General features: G+C 39.9%; 1 pseudogene; it reads left to right on the top strand.

Moving 5' to 3' along the window:
* The window catches only part of LOC126060005 (cytochrome P450 2C9-like), a 126789-nt pseudogene extending 107196 nt beyond the window's left edge, over positions 1-19593 (top strand).
* The last annotated feature ends 2359 nt before the right edge of the window (positions 19594-21952 follow it).

Below are 21952 nucleotides of genomic sequence, written 5' to 3'. Positions count from 1 at the left end.
GCTTTTGATTGTATCCCACATAATTCTCAGGGGTTTCCTCATTTTTCTTTGTTTTTTTTCTTTTGTTTATTTGATTTTTCCACAGAGTTGTATTGAAGCGTTTATCTTCAATTTCGCTGATCCTGTATTCCATCATTTCAAACCTGCTCCTCATCCCTTCTATGACACCACCCATTTCTGAAATCTTCTTGTTTATCTTTTGGATTTCTAATTGTTGTTTTGTATGACTTCTAGTTGTGAATTTATTTTGGCATTTTGGCAGAAGTATTATTTTCCTGAATTCTTCCTTTTTTTTTTTTTGGCATTTTCCACGAACTCGTCTTCCAGAGGTGGAGCCAAAATGGTGGAATAAACAGAAGCTTCTGGCTAGACCTCTTACAACAAAGACCTGAAAAAACAACTGAAACAAGTATATTTATGACAACCTAGAATCCTTGAACATCAAAGTCAAGCTTAGAAAAAGAACTGAGGGGGGGCGGGGGGGCAGAGAAGGTTCAGAAGCAGTGAGGCGTTACCAGATTTGAATCACCAGGAACCCTCAAGCACCATTCCCAGGAGCGGTGGCAGCAGGCTGGTACTAGCATTCAGGCACAGTTTCCTCAGGGAGAAGCAGCCAGCCACACAAACTACTCACACCTCCAGAACCGGAGAAAAACAGCGCTCTAGGCAGAAGCTAAGCACTTGCATATGTTTTACTACATGTCCCTGCCCCTTCCGCCCCCCACTTCCAAGCAGGCTTCAGCAGCAGTTCATTCCGCTGGGCCTGAGATAGGCCCTGTTGAGCAGCTGGAGCCATCCTCCTGGCCTTAGAGAAGGAAAAAATTTGCAAATTGGAGAAAAGATAATTTTCCAGCTCCACTAACCAGGGAAGCTCAGGACAGAAGTGGCTCCTGTCCAGATATAAACCATCCATGGACTTTGAGTACCTTTCCCCTCTGCGTGGACCTATGTGGGCCTATTTCAGGAGAATAGGCCATTGTTGGCAGACTCCAGCTGTTTCAGCTGTGGGTGTTTGATATTTGACATTGCTTTGGTATGATACAGGGCCCTCACATACCCACATCAGGGGCCTAAGGACTGGTGGCTGCACTCAGGCACTCAGCTACCAAAAACAGGAGTCCAAGGATAACTGGTACCTCCCGGTGCTTAGAACAAAAACACTGGATGCCCATGGTCCATCCATAGAACACACCCACCTGTACGCTCTAAGGAACAGGGACATGCTGGCCTCAGAGACACATGGGGGATGATTCTCAGCCCCCCGCCTTGTTCAGAGTGTACACCAATCACACCTGCCCCTCTGAGACTGTAGGACAGAGGCTGCACCACACACTTGATGATCAGCTTCGTGCACACCTGAGCTGAATTCCTACAAGAAAAGTGAACAGACTCCTAGACTGATATACTTGATAACAGCTCTAGCCATCTGGGGACAGGATATCAAAGCTCCAAAGGTGAACATAATCAAGCTACCTCACTCGAGCAAGCCATTTCGGCATATCAAAACAAAACAAAGCAAGAACCTACAACACCGTAAGCAAACATAAACTAATACAATAACTTATAGATGGCTTGGAGAGAACCGTTAATATCAAGTCAAATAAAGAAACGCCATGATTGCCTCAACAAAATCTCAAAACAAAGATTCAAGGGATCTTCTAGATGAAAGTGCCTTCCTGGAATTACCAGAGGCAGAATACAAAAGATTAACATGAAGAACCCTTCAAGATGTCAGGAAGAAAATGAGGCAATATGTAGAAAAGGCCAAGAAACACACAGAGAAAGCAATTGAAGAAATTAAAAAGATTATTCAGGAACATAATGAAATACTTAATAAGGTGGAAAAATCCATAGACAAACAGCAATCAGAAATTCAGAAGATTAACAATAAACTTACAGAAGTACACAACTCAATAGAAAGAAGAGTAGAATTGAGCAAGTGGAAGGCAGAATTTCTGAACTTGAAGATAAAGCACTTTGCACTAATATATTTGAAGAAAAATCAGATAAAAGAATTTTAAAAAATGAAGAAAACTTAAGAATCATGTGGGACTCTATCAAGAGAAATAACCTACAAGTGACAAGTACCAAAACAGGGAGGCATAACAGAAAATACAGAGAGAATTGTTGAAGATTTGTTGACAGAAAACTTCCCTTATATCATGAAAAATGAGAAGATTTCTATCCAAGTTGCTCATCAAATTCCACATAAGGTAGATTTTAAAAGAAAGTCACCAAGATATATTATAATCAAACTTGCCACAACCACAGATAAAGACAGAATTTTAAGAGCAGCTAGGGATAAATGAAAAGTCACCTACAAAGGAGCGCCAATAAGAATAAGCTTGGACTATTCAACAGAAACCATGCAGGCAAGAAGGCAGTGAGATGACTTACATAAAAAATTGAAGGAAGAAAATTGTCAGTCAAGAATCATATATCCAGCAAAACTGTCTCTCAAATATGAAGGTGAAATTAGGACATTTCCAGAAAAACAGAAGTTTTGGGAATTTGTAAAAACCAAACCAAAACCACAAGAAATACTAAAGGGAGTTCTTTGGTTAGAAAATCAATAATATCAGGTATCGACCCAAGACTAGAACACTGGGCAGAGCAATCAGGAGTGAAAAGAGACAGGGAAATCACAAAAATAAATCAAGATAAAAAAACAAACAAAACAGGGAAACAGCAATGTTATTACATAAAAGAACACAATATTGAAGAGGCGGGGCCAAGATGGCTGACTAGGTAGATGCTAACTCAGATCCCTCTTGCAAGAAAGACTCGGAAAAACAAGTGAATCGATCACATACATAACAATCTACGAACCCTGAACAACAAACACAGATTTAAAGAGTTGACCTGAATGACAGAGATGGTGAACGAACAAATATGGGGAAGCAGTGACTGTTTTCGGAGCCTGGAGCCAGCGTCCCAGTCAGGTAACCTTGGCGCCGGGCTTAGGACTGGGCCAAGGAGAGCTGAACACAAAATCTTGTGATGGCACAAACAAGGGGCACAGCCCTACCCCCCTGAACTGACCCTGGGAGGGGGACCAGCCAGTCCGCGTGGGTGGCGTGGCGACGTGGCTGGTGGGAGAAGTCCCTGGGAGGCAGTGACTGGTTTTGGAGCTGGGAGTGCAGCGTTCCAGCTGGGGAACCTTGGCGCCGGGCTTTGGATTGGGCGCAGGGGAGCTGAACATGGCATCTACTCATGGCACAAACACGGGGTGCAGCCCTACTCCCCTATACTAACCTTGGGAGGGGGCCCAACCGGTCTAAGGAGGTGGCGCGGCGACGAGGCTGGCGGGACGAGAAGTTCCCGGGAGGCAGTGACTGGATTTGGAGCCAGAAGTGCAGTGTCCCAGCAGGGGAACCTTGACGCTGGGCTTTGGACTGGCAGCGTAGGATATGACCACGGCTTTAGCGGGCCAGACCCTCGGGGGCAATCTCCACACAGCCAGCACACATAGGCGACAGATAAAATAGTCATCCTAAGCAAGATAAGCAACTTGGGCTATGTTCCGGAGTGCTACTCTCCTGTTTTTCTGAATCCCCCCCTCCCCTTCCCAGGCGGCTTCATTAACATTGGAATTTCCTGAGCCAGAGGGAGAACGGCTCCGGCTCCGCGGCGCCTTTGCTTTTCCCTTTTTTTTGGTCTTTTCCTAACCCATTCTTCCGGCCTGAGAGAAGCAACCACAAAAAACCCAGAGACCAAAAATCCTTCCCTAATTGGACTAAAAACACAGAACCAGCTCTAGCCAAGCATATATGATCCAAATCTCGGGCTTTCATCCTTACAGGGAACAAGGTGGCGGTTATAATCCAAAGGCAGTTCTGATAGGGATCTGACTGCATTTTTTTTTAGCGGATTTACTGGAAAAACAAGTTTCCCAGGTCTGATATCTCTGCTTATTCAACAGAGTCCTAACTGACCCACAACAGGGAACTGAAGGCTGAAGCTCCCCCCAGACCACCTAGCCTCTTGCCTTAGGGGTCTAAGGAGGGTGACACCTACCAATCAGTAGAAGTACTTACAGTGGAGGCCTAAGGTACAGCTGCAGTGCCCTCCCACCAAGATGCTATAGGAATAGAGGCACATCTACCTCACTGACACTTGGGGGAAGCCTGTCAGCATCCTGCCCCCCCTGGAGTGTGAACCCCAGCTGCTAACAGAATCTGGTGCACACAACTATCACCACTACTTCTCGAGGTGGCTAGGTGTTAGGGTGCAGCACACACTTGATGACCCAAAATCAGATTCTACTCAAGAATAGTGAATAGACTCAGGCATATATATCTGGCAACAGCCCAAACCACCTGGTAATAGGTCATAAGTAAGTCAAGGCTACAACAAACAAGACAGCACAATCTAGTAGCCCATCCACGTATATTGAAAGAAAACAAAACAAGAAAAGACTCAGTGAGCAATTATAGAATAAATTTTTTTTTTTTAATTGATGGCTCGGAGACAGCAGTCCATATCAAACCACATAAAGAAGCAGACCATGACAGCTTCTACAACCCCCCAAACAAAAGAATCAAAATCTTTCCCAAATGAAGATACAATCCTGGAATTATCAGATACAGAATATAAAAAACTAATTTACAGAATGCTTCAAGACATCAGGGATGACCTCAAAAATGAAATGAGGCAAACCGCAGAAAAAGCCAAGGAACACACTGATAAAACAGTTGAAGAACTCAAAAAGATTATTCAAGAACATAGTGGAAAAATTAACAAGTTGCAAGAATCCATAGAGAGACAGCATGCAGAAATCCGAAAGATTAACCATAAAATTACAGAATTAGACAACGCAATAGGAAGTCAGAGGAGCAGACTCGAGCAATTAGAATGCAGACTGGGACATCTGGAGGACCAGGGAATTAACACCAACATAGCTGAAAAAAAATCCGATAAAAGAATTAAAAAAAATGAAGAAACCCTAAGAATCATGTGGGACTCTATCAAGAAGAATAACTTGTGTGTGATTGGAGTCCCAGAACAGGGAGGGAGGACAGAAAACACAGAGAAAATAGTTGAAGAACTCCTGACACAAAACTTCCCTGACATCATGAAAGACAAAAGGATATCTATCCAAGATGCTTATCAAACCCCATTTAAGATTGATCCAAAAAGAAAAACACCAAGACATATTATCATCAAACTTGCCAAAACCAAAGATAAAGAGAAAATTTTAAAAGCAGCCAGGGAGAAAAGAAAGGTCTCCTTCAAGGGAGAATCAATAAGAATAAGTTCAGACTACTCAGCAGAAACCAGGCAGACGAGAAGGCAATGGGATGACATATACAGAGCACTGAAGGAGCAAAACTGCCAACCAAGGATCATATATCCAGCAAAACTCTCTCTGAAATATGAAGGCGAAATTAAGATATTCACAGATAAACGCAAGCTTAGAGAATTTGCAAAAACCAAACCAAAGCTACAAGAAATACTAAAGGAAATTGTTTGGTCAGAAAACCAATAATATCAGATACCAGCACAACGCAAGGTCACAGAACAGAACATCCTGATATCAACTCAAATAGGGAAATCACAAAAACAAATTAAGATTAATTAAAAAAAAATGCTCATAACAGGGAATCATTGAAGTCAATATGTAAAAGATCACAATAATCAAAAAGAGGGACTAAATACAGGTGGCATAGAACTGCCATATGGAGAGGGATACAAGGCGATATAGGACAATACAAGTTAGGTTTTTACTTAGAAAAATAGGGGTAAATATTAAGGTAACCACAAAGAGGTATAACAAATCCATAACTCAAAATAAAAGCCAAGAAATACGTAACGACTCAACAAACATAAAGTCAAATACTATGAAAATGAGGATCTCACAATTTACAAAGAAAAACTTCTCAGCACAAAAAAGTAAGTGGAAAAATGAAATTGTCAGCAACACACATAAAAAGGCATCAAAATGACAACACTAAACACTTATTTATCTATAATTATGCTGAATGTAAATGGACTAAATGCACCAATAAAGAGACAGAGAGTCTCGGACTGGATAAAGAAACACGATCCATCTATATGCTGCCTACAAGAGACACACCTTAGACTTAGAGACACAAACTAAAACTCAAAGGATGGAAAAAAATATATCAAGCAAACAATAAGCAAAAAAGAAGAGGAGTAGCAATATTAATTTCTGACAAAATAGACTTCAGACTTAAATGCACCACAAAGGATAAAGAAGGACACTACATAATGATAAAAGGGACAATTGATCAGGAAGACATAACCATATTAAATATTTATGCACCCAATGACAGGGCTGCAAGATACATAAATCCAATTTTAACAGAATTGAAAAGTGAGATAGACACCTCCACATTTATAGTAGGAGACTTCAACACACCACTTTCGGAGAAGGAAAGGACATCCAGTAAGAAGCTCAATAGAGACATGGAAGACCTACTTACAACAATCAACCAACATGACCTCATTGACTTATACAGAACTCTCCACCCGACTGCTGCAAAATATACTTTTTTTTCTAGCGCACATGGAACATTCTCTAGAATAGACCACATATTAGGTCATAAAACAAACCTTTGCAGAGTCCAAAACATCGAAATATTACAAAGCATCTTCTCAGACCACAAGGCAATAAAACTAGAAATCAATAACAGAAAAACTAGGGAAAAGAAATCAAATACTTGGAAAATGAACAATACCCTCCTGAAAAAAGACTGGGTTATAGAAGACATCAAGGAGGGAATAAGGAAATTCATCGAATGCAACGAGAATGAAAATACTTCCTATCAAAACCTCTGGGACACAGCAAAAGCAGTGCTCAGAGGCCAATTTATATCGATAAATGCACACATACAAAAAGAAGAAAGAGCCAAAAGCCGAGAACTGTCTACAACTTGAACAAATAGAAAGTGAGCAACAAAAGAATCCATCAGGCACCAGAAGAAAACAAATAATAAAAATTAGAGCTGAACTAAATGAATTAGAGAACAGAAAAACAATCGAAAGAATTAACAAAGCCAAAAGCTGGTTCTTTGAAAAAATTAACAAAATTGATAAACCATTGGCTAGACTGACTAAAGAAATACAGGAAAGGAAACAAATAACCCGAATAAGAAACGAGAAGGACCACATCACAACAGAACCAAATGAAATTAAAAGAATCATTTCAGATTACTACGAAAAATTGTACTCTAACAAATTTGAAAACCTAGAAGAAATGGATGAATTCTTGTTAAAACACTACCTACCTAAACTAACACATTCAGAAGTAGAACAACTAAATAGACCCATAACAAAAAAAGAGATTGAAACGGTAATCAAAAAACTTCCAACAAAAAAAAGACCTGGCCCGGGCGGCTTCACTGCAGAGTTCTACCAAACTTTCAAAGAGTTAACACCACTACTACTGAAGATATTTCAAAGCATAGAAAATGACGGAACACTACCCAACTCATTCTATGAAGCCACCATCTCCCTGATACCAAAACCAGGTAAAGACATTACAAAAAAAGAAAATTATAGACCTATATCCCTCATGAACCTAGATGCAAAAATCCTCAAAAAATTCTAGCCAATAGAATCCAACAACACATCAAAAACATAATACACCACGATCAAGTGGGATTTATACCAGGTATGCAAGGCTGGTTTAATATCAGAAAAACCATTAATGTAATCCATCACATAAACAAAACAAAAGATAAAAACCACATGATCGTATCAATTGATGCAGAAAAGGCATTTGACAAAGTCCAACACCCATTTATGATAAAAATTCTTACCAAAATAGGAATTGAAGGAAAATTCCTCAACATAATAAAGGGCATCTATGCAAAGCCAACAGCCAATATCACTCTAAATGGAGAGAACCTGAAAGCATTTCCCTTGAGAACAGGAACCAGACAAGGATGCCCTTTATCACCACTCTTATTCAACATCGTACTTGAAGTCCTAGCCAGGGCAATTAGGCTAGACAAAGAAATAAAGGGTATCCGGATTGGCAAGGAGGAAGTAAAGCTATCACTATTTGCAGATGACATGATCGTATACACAGAAAACCCCTAAGGAATCCTCCAGAAAACTACTGAAACTAATAGAAGAGTTTGGCAGAGTCTCAGGTTATAAAATAAACATACAAAAATCACTGGATTCCTCTACATCAACAAAAAGAACACCGAAGAGGAAATAACCAAATCAATACCATTCACAGTAGCCCCCAAGAAGATAAGATACTTAGGAATAAATCTTACCAAGGATGTAAAAGACCTATACAAAGAAAACTACAAAGCTCTACTACAAGAAATTCAAAAGGACATACTTAAGTGGAAAAACATACCCTGCTCATGGATAGGAAGACTTAACATAGTAAAAATGTCTATTCTACCAAAAGCCATCTATACATATAATGCACTTCCGATCCAAATTCCAATGTCATATGTTAAGGGTATAGAGAAACAAATCACCAATTTCATATGGAAGGGAAAGAACCCCCGGATAAGCAAAGCATTACTGAAAAAGAAGAAAGTGGGAGGCCTCACTCTACCTGATTTCAGAACCTATTATACAGCCACAGTAGTCAAAACAGCCTGGTACTGGTACAACAACAGACACATAGACCAGTGGAACAGAATTGAGAACCTAGAGATAAATCCATACACATATGAGTAGCTGATATTTGACAAAGGCCTAGTGTCAGTTAATTGGGGAAAAGATAGTCTTTTTAACAAATGGTGCTGGCATAACTGGATATCCATTTGCAAAAGAATGAAACAGGACCCATACCTCACACCATGCACAAAAACTAACTCCAAGTGGATCAAAGACCTAAACATAAAGACTAAAACGATAAAGATCATGGAAGAAAAAATTGGGACAACCCTAGGAGCCCTAATACAAGGCATAAACAGAATACAAAACATTACCAAAAATGACAAAGAGAAACCCGATAACTGGGAGCTCCTAAAAATCAAACACCTATGCTCATCTAAAGACTTCACCAAAAGAGTAAAAAGACCACCTACAGACTGGGAAAGAATTTTCAGCTATGACATCTCTGACCAGCGCCTGATCTCTAAAATCTACATGATTCTGTTAAAACTCAACCACAAAAAGACAAACAACCCAATCAAGAAGTGGGCAAAGGATATGAACACACATTTCACTAAAGAAGATATTCAGGCAGCCAACAGATACATGAGAAAATGCTCTCGATCATTAGCCATTAGAGAAATGCAAATTAAAACTACGATGAGATTCCATCTCACACCAACAAGGCTGGCATTAATCCAAAAAACAGAAAATAATAAATGTTGGAGAGGCTGCGGAGAGATTGGAACTCTTATACACTGCTGGTGGGAATGTAAAATGAATAGTACAACCACTTTGGAAATCTATCTGGCGTTATCTTAAACAGTTAGAAATAGAACTACCATACAACCCAGAAATCCCACTCCTTGGAATATACCCTAGAAATACAAGAGCCTTCACACAAACAGATACATGCACACCTATGTTTATTGCAGCTCTGTTTACAAGAGCAAAAAGCTGGAAGCAACCAAGGTGTCCATCAATGGATGAATGGGTAAATAAATTGTGGTATATTCACACAATGGAATATTACTACGCATCGATAAAGAACAGTGACGAATCTGTGAAACATTTCATAATATGGAGGAACCTGGAAGGCATTATGCTGAGTGAAATTAGTCAGAGGCAAAAGGACAAATATTGTATAAGACCACTATTATAAGATCTTGAGAAATAGTAAAAACTGAGAAAAACACATACTTTTGTGGTTACGAAGGGGGGAGGGAGGGAGGGAGAGGGTTTTTTATTGATTAATCAGTAGATAAGAACTGCTTTGGGTGAAGGGAAAGACAACACTCAATACATGGAAGGTCAGCTCAATTGGACTGGACCAAAAGCAAAGAAGTTTCTGGGATAAAATGAATGCTTCAAAGGTCAGCGGAACAGGGGCAGGGGTCTGGGGAACATGGTTGGAGGGGACTTCTAAGTCAATTGGCAAAATAATTCTATTATGAAAACATTCTGCATCCCACTTTGAAATGTGGTGTCTGGGGTCTTAAATGCTAACAAGCGGCCATCTAAGATGCATCAATTGGTCTCAACCCACCTGGAGCAAAGGAAAATGAAGAACACCAAGGTCACACAACAACTAAGAGCCCAAGAGACAGAAAGGCCACATGAACCAGAGACCTACATCATCCTGAGACCAGAAGAACTAGTTGGTGCCCGGCCACAACCGATGACTGCCCTGACAGGGAGCACAACAGAGAACTCCTGAGGGAACAGGAGATCAGTGGGATGCAGACCCCAAATTCGCATAAAAAGACCATGCTTAATGGTCTGACTGAGACTAGAGGAATCCCGGCGGCAATGCTCCCCAGACCTTCTGTCGGCACAGGACGGGAACCATCCCCGAAGACAACTCATCAGACATGAAAGGGACTGGTCAGCAGGTGGGAGAGAGATGCTGATGAAGAGTGAGCTAATTATATCAGGTGAACACTTGAGAGTGTGTTGTCTGGAGGGGGGATGGGAGAATAGAGAGAGAGGGAAGCTGGCAGAATTGTCTCGAAAGGAGAAACTGAAAGGGCTGACTCAATAGGGGAAGAGCAGGTGGGAGTACGGAGTAAGATGTATGTAAACTTATATGTGACAGACTGGATTTGTAAACGTTCACTTGAAGCTTAATAAAAGTTAATTAAAAAAAAAAAAAGAATAGAAGGGAAATCCCTCAACATAATAAAGGGCATTTATATAAAGCCAATACCAACATCACCCTAAATGGAGAGAGTCTGAAAGCATTCCCCTTGAGATCGGGAACCAGATATGGATGCCTTTTATCACCACTCTTATTCAACATTGTGTTGGAGGTCCTAGCCAGAGCAATTAGGCAAAATAAAGAAATAAAGGACATCCAGACTGGCAAGGAGGAAGTAAAATTATCTCTATTTGCAGATGACATGATCTTATACACAGAAAACCCTAAAGAATCAGCAAGAAAACTACTGAAACTAATAGAAGAGTTCAGCAGAGTATCGGGATATACAAGACAAACATACAAAAATCAGTTGGATTCGTCTACACCAACAAAAAGAACATCGAAGAGGAAACCACCAAATCAATACCATATACAGTAGCCCCCAAGAAGATGAAGTACTTAGGATTAAATCCTACTAGTGATGTAAAAGACTAATACAAAGAAAACTACAAAATACTTCTGCAAGAAACCAAAAGAGACCTACATAAGGGGAAAAACATATCTTGCTCTTGGATAGGAAGACTTAAGATTATAAAAATGTCTGTTCTACCAAAAGTGATCTATAGATTTAATGCAATTCTGATCCAAATTACAATGATATTTTTTAATGAGATGGGGAAACAAATCACCAACTTCATATGGAAGGGAGAGAGGCCCCGGATAAGTAAAGCATTACTGAAAAAGAAGAACAAAGTGGGAGGCCTTACTCTACCTGATTTTAGAACCTATTATATCGCCACAGTAGTCAAAACAGCCTGGCACTGGTACAACAACAGGTACATGGACCAATGGAACAGAATTGAGAATCCAGACATAAATGCCCTCACATATGAGCAGTTGATATTTGACAAAGGCCCCAGATCAGTTAAATGGGGGAAAAGACAGTCTTTTTAACAAATGGTGCTGGCATAACTGGATATCCACCTGCAGAAAAATGAAACAAGACCCATACCTCACACCATGCACAAAAACAAGCTCAAAATGGATCAAAGACCTAAATGTAAAACCTAAAATGATAAAGATCATAGAAGAAAAAATAAGACCAACACTAGGAACACTAATACATGCATAAACTGTATACAAAATATTACTAAAATGCAGAGGAAAAACTAGGTAACTGGGAGCTCCTAAAAATCAAACACCTATGCTCATTCAAAGATTTCACCAAAAGAATGAAAAGATTATCTACAGACTGGGAAAAAGTTTTTAGCTATGACATTTCTGGTCAGCGCCTGATCTCTAAAATTCACACGATACTGCAAAAACTCAACTGCGAAAAGACAAATAACCCAATTAAAAAATGGGGAAAAGATATGAACAGGCACTTCACTAAAGAAGACATTCAGGTAGCTAACAGATACATGAGGAAATGCTCACAACCATTAGCTATTAGAGAAATAACGATCAAAACTACAATGAGGTTCCATCTCACTCCAGCGAGGCTGGCATTAATCCAAAAAACACAAAATAATAAATGTTGGAGAGGCCATGGAGATATTGGAACACTTATACACTTCTGGTGGGAATGTAAAATGGTACAAACACTTTGGAAATCAATTTGGCACTTCCTTAAAAAGCTAGAAATAGAACTACCATACCATCCAGCAATCCCACTCCTTGCAATATATCCTAGAGAAATAAGGGCCTTTACACAAACAGATATATGCACATCCATGTTCATTGCAGCACTTTTTACAGTAGCAAAAATTTGGAAGCAACCAAGGTGCCCATCAGCAGATGAATGGATAAATCGATTATGGCATATTCACACAATGGAATACTATGCATAGATAAAGAACAGTGATGAACCTGTGAAACATTTCATAACATGGAGGAATCTGGAAGGTATTATGCTGAGTGAAATTAGTCAGCAGCAAAAGGACAAATATTGTATAAGACCACTATGATAAGAACTTGAGAAATTGTTTAAACAGAGAAGAAAATATTCTTTGATGGTTATGAGCAGGGGAGAGAGGGAGGGAGGTTGGGAGAAGGGTTTTCACTAATCAGATAGATAAGAACTACTTTAGGTGACAGGAAAGACAACACACAATACAGGAGAGCTCAGCACAACTGGACTAAACCAAAAGCAAAGAAGTTTCTGGAATAAACTGAATGCTTCGAAGGCCAGCGTAGCAGGGGCAGGGGTTTGGGGACCATGGTTTCAGGGGACATCTAAGTCAATTGGCATGAAAAAATCTATTAATATTCTGCATCCCAGTTTGGAGAGTGGCGTCTGGGGTCTTAAACGCTAGCAAGTGGCCATCTAAGGTGCATCAATTTGTCTCAACCCGCCTGGACCAAAGGAAAATGAAGAACACCAAGGACACAGGGCAATGACTAGCGCAAGAGACAGAAGGGGCTGTATAAACCAGAGACCACATCAGCCTGAGACCAGAAGAACTAGATGGTGCCTGGCTACAACCGATGACTGCTCTAACAGGGAACACAACAGAGAACCCCTGAGGGAGCAGGAGAGCTGTGGGATGCAGACCCCAAACTCTCATAAAAAGACCAGACTTAATGGTCTGACTGAAACTCGAATGATCCCAGTGGTCATGGCCCCCAGACCTTCTGTTTGCCCAGGACAGGAACCATTCCGAAAGCCAACTCTTCAGACAGGGGTTGGACTGGACAATGAGATGGAGAGGGATGCTGGTGAGGAGTGAGCTTCTTGGATCAGGTGGACACTTGAGACTATGCTGGCGTCTTCTGTCTGGAGGGGAGATGAGAGGGTAGAGGTGGTTAGAAGCTGGCGAAACGGACACGAAAAGAGAGAGTAGAGGGACGGAGTAGGCTGTGTCATTGGGGGAGAGCAATTGGGAGTATGTAGCAAGGTGTATATGAGTTTTTGTGTGAGAGACTGACTTGATTAGTAAACTTTCACTTAAAGCACTTTAAAAATTAAAAAAAAAAAAAAAAAGCCAGAAATTGGGTTTTCAAGTTAAAGAACAAGTGGCAGCTGGAGCAGGACATGTCTTTATGGCCCTCTCCACCTCTTCTCCCAGAGCCCAGTCAAGTCTGCAGGAGGTCATGCTCTATTCTGAAAACGATCTCCCAAGTAGTTTCGCATATTCGTGTGGATTCTATCATAAATTGAATTGTGTACCCCAAAACTGTGTGTCAACTTGGCCAGGCCATGATTCCCAGTATTGTTTGATTGTCCACCATTTTGTCACCTGATGTCATTTTCCTATGTGTTATAAATCCTACCTCTCTGATGTTAATGAGGCAGGATTAGAGTCAGATATGTTAAAGAGCCAGGACTCAATCTACAAGATTAGGTTGTATCTTGAGCCAGTCTCTTTTGAGATATAAAAGAGAGAAGCGAGCAGAGAGACAGGTGGCCCTCCTACCACCAAGAATGAAGAACCAGGAGGGGAGTGTGGTCTTTGGGCCCAGGGTCCCTGGCCTGAGAAGCTCCTAGAGCAGGGGAAGATTGATGACAAAGACCTTCCCCCAGAGCTTTATTTTACACAGATGAAAACAGATGCTGTGAATGTAGAGCTCTATTCAAGCCCAGTGGCTCCCTGCACAGTGGTTTTTCCTCTAAAGCCCAAAGCCCAGTTTTCATAAAGTACTTTAGTGATTGCCCCAAAACCATGACCACAGCACTCAGTGGAGAGCCAAGGTCCTTGTTGAAAGGCTTCCATTACCAACGAGGCTTGTCCTCCATTCAATACTTAATGACCTATGCATCAAATAACTTGGCAGAAATGTTCTAACTTGGCATGTCAATGAGTGGGAATGTTTAGGGCCACAGATATTACTAAGGTAATGTTGCTTATGCTTCAGTTGGGATCCTAGATGACAAAATGATTGGGGTTTACAGGGTGTAAGCCATAAACAATCATCACACTTTTACCCTGTGCTTAGCTGGCATGTCCTGCCCTCGTCCTCGATGATAATTGTATGATCTTAGAGAACTCACTTAGCTGCTCTGGAGCACAGGTAATTTATCAAAAAGTGTCAAGTTTGGTTTCATGATATCTTCAAGCCCCTCCTAGTTTTAAAACCCTGATTCTTTGTTTGAGTAAGCCTGAAAGAAGTAGAGGCAGCCATGACTAGCTTTGTGTCCTATGTCAATCAGGTTGCTCAGACTTCTTTAACCTCCTAGGTCCTCATCTACAAAATGTGAATTATAGTAATTCATGCCGTTTGTACTTCAAGGTTGTAGAAAAGAACTGATATAAAAAATGGGAGGATTGATATAAAGATGCTTTCATACTGTAGAAATAATGTGTCAGAAATGATTATCATCTATGATAATCTGGTCAGCTTTCGCCATCAAATAATTCTATAAGCATAGAACATTACTTTGTATGTATGTACAGTAAGGAATTAGCCCTCCAAATGGAGACCATTTTCTATTCATCTTTATAGCTCCAGTTTTAACCAGGGCTTAGCATGTCATATGTATATCTTCATTAAAATATTTTTATTTAACAAATCACTTTTTTTCTCTTATAGGTCTGCAATACATTCCCCATGCTGATTGCTTATTTCCCAGGGAGTCATAGCAAATTCCTTAATAATACTGTTTATGTAAGAAGTTATATTTTGGAGAAAGTGAAGAACACCAAGAATCCTTGGACTTTAAGAATCCTCGGGACTTCATTGATTGTTTCCTGATCAAAATGAAACAGGTAAGATGTTAGAGGCCATTCAGTTATTTGTTTGTTTGTGCATTTTGTGGTTCATTGAGTAGTTCTGTTACTTACTAGGGATATTTAAATGGTCAAATCCAGTAGATGCTCCTTGGAAACCCTATGGAGCAGTTCTACCTTGTCTTATAGGGTCGCTATGGGTTGGAATTGACTCGAAGGCGATGGATTTTTTTGGTTAAGGAGACGATTAGATTTGTCTAGTATGTACAACCATTGTTAGGGGTAAGTCAGTCTTAATGGGTTTAATTGCATAGTGGTTAGACATGCCATGGGTCACCAGGAGAGTATAAGAACCTCATCAAAATAATGCTGGCCTAGTGTACTGGTTAGGAAAAGAGTTTTTCTTTAGGTATATTAATGACTCCCTTCAGTCAATGTTTCAAACTGCCCTTTTTTTATTCTCAGTTCAGTGTCTCATCATCCTCTAGACCTAAATAAATCTTACTTGTTCTTGTCAGGTCTTTTTCCTCTTCCAGCTTGCAATTTATAAGAGCTCCATTCAGTCAGTCCCTTAGTCTTCATTATCTCCACTCTTTCCTTCATCCTTTATGGACAGTTAATGACCTAACTCTCTGTCTTCATGATTGTTGTGTCTCTTTAATTTTTATATTTCTAGCCATTTCTGCAGTTGTTCGTTAGACAAAGTTGCCTATGGCATCCCATCTGGAGTACAATAGTGCTGTCCATCTTACCTCTGGGAATCCATTTTCTTTCCCTATAATTCATTCGATACTGTACTGCCATATAAGCTTTCACATAATTTAAACTTCCCAGTGAGTTTTCAAGCAATACTGAGTTCATATAAATACTTTAACAGAAGAAGAGAATTACATACTCTTGATTCAGGCCTATATCGTTCATGATATGGCCCCAACTTACCCATGTCTACCAACTATGATTGTGTTTTGTCTTCCAATAAAAAAAAAAAGAAAAAACTAAACCCGTTGCCTTCGAGTTGATTCCGACTCACAGTGACCCTACAGGACAGGGTAGAACTGCCCCATAGTTTCCAAGTAGCGCCTGGTGGGTTTGAACTGCCGACCTGTTGGTTAGCAGCTATAGCACTTAACCGCTATGCCATCAGGGTTTCCTCAAATAAAAGAAAACCCAATTAACAACGGCTTAAACACATAGTGGATTTATCTCACAAGGAATCTCGTTTTCGGCAGTCCAAGCAAGCACAATAGCCCTGAAGCATCAAGGAGTCAACAGTCTTCCATTTTCTTTCACCAAACTTAGTATGTAGGCCTTTATCATCATGCTTAAATCCTCATCTCCTGAGATGATGACTGCCAAATTTCACCTTCATGTCTGGGTTTGAAGTCAGAAGTAGGACAGAGAAGAAGTGGTACCACCAGGCTTTGGCTTACATCTCATAGGAAAGAACTATGTTGTATGGCCCACATAACTGCAAAAGAGGCTGGGAAATGAATTTTTTTGTCAAGTACAAGTATGATAAAAGGTTAGAAAATTAAGATTGGGCCAACTCATCAACAATTTCCACAATACCATACACTAGTTTGTTTTATACAACTACATTTTCCAGTTTCTAAGTTTGCTTAGCTTTAGAACAACTGAGTTTTTTGGATGCATTGTAATTAAATATGCTGGTGAACTAATTTGTCAACATTGTGTCAAACCATTCCTAGGAAAAGCACAATCAACAGTCTGAATTTATTACTAAAAATTTGTTAAATGCGGTATCTGATCTGCTTGGAACTGGGACAGAGACAACAAGCATCACCCTGAGATATGGACTCCTGCTTCTGCTAAAGCACCCAGAGGTCCCAGGTACAACCACAGATGGTGGGCGGGGTGAAATTCAGAAAGGAAGTTGGCAAGACACAGCTAGTGTTTTCCATTATGTTTCTCTTAGAGAAGCCTCATTATTTAAACTTTCGTGCCAACAGGTGAAATTTGTCCCAATTTGATGAAGAAATAAAAACGAGACAACTTTGCACAATAGAGGTGTGTCTTAGTTATGTAGTCCTGCCATAACAAGAATAATACAAGTGGATGGCTTTAACAAACAGAAATTAAGTGTTCTGGAATTCCAGTTCTTCACAATGATATCCATAATTTGTTACGATCTACACAGTCAAATGCCTTTGCATAGCCAATAAGACTCAGGTAAACATCTTTCTGATATTCCCTGCTCTCAGCCAAGATCAATGTGATGTCAACAATGATATTCCTCATTCCACATCCTTTTCAGAATCCATACCTGGTAGTTATTAGATGTTGTCTAAAAATGAGTAAATCTGGAAATGGAACTAGGTGCATTACTTAGAAACATGAACATAAATTTCAGCAGTAACTGCAAGAATGATTCAAAGTGGCTGCCTTTGAGAATGGGGATGAGAAACAATACTATTGCAAACTGCATAGACTCAAATACACATGCACACACAAATCTTTTAATAAAATTTAATATTTAATACCATGTTATTTTGATTTAAATTAAAATTTGATTCCTGTTTATCTTTCTGCAAGTACAGTAATTTCTTGAGTTAATTATGTGCTAATTGCCTATATTTTGAAGCATTTTTATCATTTCTTTCAGTATTAGTTACTCTGTGTGACAATGTATAGGTTTATATAGATTTTTCTTAGGCCAAGCTTTTAAGAGAGTTATATGTGTCTGTTATTGTTGTTTATTGCCATCGAGTTGCCTTGACTCATGACAACTGCATGTACAACAGAACAAAATGTTGCCAGATCCTGCATTATCTTCACGATTGTTGGTATGCTTGGGCCCACTGTTCCAGCCACTAGGTATTTTCAGTACTTTTCAACCTAGAGGCCTCATGTTCCAGCATTATATTGGACAATTTGTTGTTGCGATCCATGGGGTTTCATTGGATACTTTTCAGAAATATATCACCAAGCCTTTCCCCCTAGTGTATCTTAGTCTGGAAGCTCTGCTAAAACCTGTCCACCATGGGTAACCCTGCTGGTATTTGAAATACTGGTGGCGTAGGTTCCAGCATCACAGCAACACAAAAGCCACCACGGCACAACAAACTAACAGACAGATGGTGGTATATGTGTCTGCACTGTTGCAATTCTCTCTCTCTCTCTGTTTGTCTAGGTGTACTTCTGGGCATATAATGTATGTTTATGATGATATTGGTACAACTTCATAACACTTCATGTAATGCCGAATTGCTATGGCAGATGTGTCAATTTTCTCCTTTTTGTCAGTTCTTATTATGTCGTCTCAGCTAAAGTCCAGGAAGAGATCGACCGTGTGGTTGGCTGACACCGGAGCCCCTGCATGCAGGACAGGGGCAGCATGCCCTGCACGGATGCTGTGGTGCACGAGATCCGGAGATACATTGACCTCATCCCGATCCCCCTGGCCCATGAGGTGACCCATGATATTGAATTCAGGAACTACCTCATCCCCAGGGTAAGATTTCCTTTTCGTACACAGCACCTCAGTACTCTTGAAGTCCCTGTGTTCACAGTATGATTTCAATCCTCTACCAACACAAGATGAGAAAAGTGCAAAAACCACAAGTCTGGGCTGATGGATTTTGAGTTGTGTTGTGTCCAGTTTGGGGCTATAAAACTTTATTACAGGCCTTGATATCTGGCAGGGTAACTCTTACAAATTTGTTCTGCTTCTTTAAGATTGTTTAGGTTTCTCTAAGCTGTTTACATTTCCAAATAAATTTTAGTGGTAGTTTGTCCATTTCCCAAAACATGTATACATATATATGGTACTATCCCACACTGTATTGAGATTACATAAAATCTACAACAAATACATCATAATACCTTTCTAAAAAATCAAACAGTTCTGAACTTGGAAACACATAGGTCACCAGGGGCTTCAGATAAGAGACTGTGTACTTATAACTCCAAGAGGGCAAAAGTTCATATTTTATGGGCTGAAGCAGAAGAGCAGGGAGAGGCTAAGTTTGTCCCCCTACGTATAATTTTGAGATGGTTGTTACAAGCAACCTAGGGAAAGATGACTTACGTCCTCTGAGTAGCAACATGGGCATTTTCTTTTCATGTACTCAGATTATGTTTCTTTCAGATTTTCAGATGCCTATTTCACAGCCAGAAAAATGCATGATGGGAATCACAGTAGCATATTTAGGGCAGAGGGTAGATGACAGTGTCACTTGAGTGGAAAGGGGATTTTATCCTCTTTTGCCTTTCTATGAATCAGGGACAGCCTTCCAGCTAAATGTGTCCTGAGAATGGAAGACTCAAGTAGGCATTCAGAAATGCAAGGCAACATGGTGCAACCATCGGGAGGAACTCAGTAGGAACCCTGGCTCTGCTGCTCTTAGGTATAACTTGGGTAAATTTCTCAACCCTTCAAGCCTGAGTTTTTTCATTTGTAAATTGTTGATAATACCTACTTTATTTACCTTAGTAAGATGTTGCAAGAATTAACCCAAGAAATGTATGTAAAATGCAAACTATCCTATAAGATACTACCTTCAGCCATCAAATTGATGAAGACAAAGGCTGAAAAGATATTGTCAACATGTATATAAGGACATGTATAGATGAGTACTTGCCTGCACTGGTGACTGGATTATAAATTAGTACATCTATTTGGAAGACAATTTGACAGTATTTATTAAAGTATAAAATGTAATAACTTACAATGTTAAGAATTCAAATTCTTGGTATCCACTCCACATGCAAATAGAGGAATGCCTAAATAATTTTCATTACATCATTACTTGGAATAAAGGAATACTACTAACTCAGTGTTCTTCAGAAATGAAACAGTTCATTCATATTGTGCAGCATGAATAAGGCAGAAATATATGTGTTTGTAATAATCCAAGAAGCTGAACTCTATAAAGAAGAATAAGGTGTCAGGATTGGAGGAAGATTCCTTAACAAGCTATGATATGCAGATGACACAACCTTGCTTACTGAAAGTGAAGAACACTTGAAGCCCTTACTGATGAAGAAAAAAGACTACACCCTTCAGTAAGGTTCACACCTCAACATAAAGAAAACAAAAATCCTCAGAACTGGACTGAGAAACACTATCATAATAAATGGAGAAAATATTGAGGCTGTCAAGGATTTTGTTTTACTTGGAACCACTATCAACCCCCATGGGCGAAACAGTCAAGAAGTCAAACAATGTACTGCTTTGGTCAAATCTGCTGCAAAGGACTTCTTTAAAGTGTTGAAAACCAAAGATGTCACTTTGAGGTCTAAGGTGCACCTGACCCAAGCCGTGATATTCTCAGTCACCTGATATGCATGCAAAAGCTGGACAATGATTCAGGAAGACTGAAGAAGAATTGGTACCTTTGAAATATGGTGTTGGCGAAGAATACTGAATATACACTGGGCTGCCAAAAGGATGTACAAATCTGCCTTGAAAGAAGTACACCCAGAGAGCTCTTCAGAGTCGAGGATGGCAAGACTTCAGTTCACGTACTTTGGACATGTAATCAGAAGGGTCTAGCCCTGGGAGAGGACTCGCCATTAATTTACTTAGTTGTTTCTCTTTGGGAGTTTAGAGCTACTACAGGAAAAGTCTCTTCAAAGTGCTAAAGAATTGAGGACTAAGGTGTGCTTGACTCAAGCCATGGTATTTTTAATTGCCTCATATGTGTGAGAAAGCTGGACAACAAATAAGGAAGACTTAGGAATAATCGATTCCTTTGAATTATGGTGTTGGCAAAGAATATTGAATATACCATGGACTGCCAGAAAAATGTACAAATCTGTCTTGGAAGAATTAGTGCCAGAATGCTCCTTATAAGTGAGGATGGCGAGACTTTGTATCATGTACTTTGTACATGTTATCAGGAGGGACCAGTACCTGAAGAAAGGCATCATCCTTGGTAAAGTAGAGGGTCAGGGAAAAAAAGAAGACCCTCAGTGAGATGGATTAACACGGTGGCTGCAACAATGGATGCAAACAGCAGTTGTGAGGATGGTCCAGGAGCAGGAGTTTTGTTCTGCTGTACATAGTCTCTGTGAGTTGGAACCAACTTGATGGCACCTAACATCAACAAAGTGTTAAAAACAAAAGATGTCACTTAAAATAATATGATGTTTCTGACCCAACTGATGGTATTTTCAGTCATGTCATATGCATATGAAGTCTGGGCAAATAATAAGGAAGACAGAATGATAACAGAAGCATTAGAAATATGGTGTTGATGAAGAATATTGAATATACCATGCACTACCAGAAGAATGTACGATCTGTCTTGGAGGAAGTACAACCACAATGCTCCTTAGAAGTGTAGATGGCAACACTTCATCTTACTTAATTTGGACATATTATCAGGAAGGACCAGTCCTCAGAGAAGGACATCATGTTTGGTAAAATAGGGGAATAACGAAAAAGAGGAATACCGTCAACAGGGTAGATTGATGCAGTAATTGCAACAATAGGCTGAAACATAGCAAGAATTGTGAGGATGGTGCAGGACCAGGCAACAGCTCCTTCTCTTATACATAAACTCACTCTGAGTTGGAACTGACTCAACGGCACCTA

Source organism: Elephas maximus, chromosome 16 (assembly GCF_024166365.1).
Source record: "Elephas maximus indicus isolate mEleMax1 chromosome 16, mEleMax1 primary haplotype, whole genome shotgun sequence".
Taxonomy (NCBI): Eukaryota; Metazoa; Chordata; class Mammalia; order Proboscidea; family Elephantidae; genus Elephas; species Elephas maximus.
The sequence above is the reverse complement of the archived record's forward strand: the minus strand, read 5'-3'. Positions and strand labels throughout refer to the sequence as shown.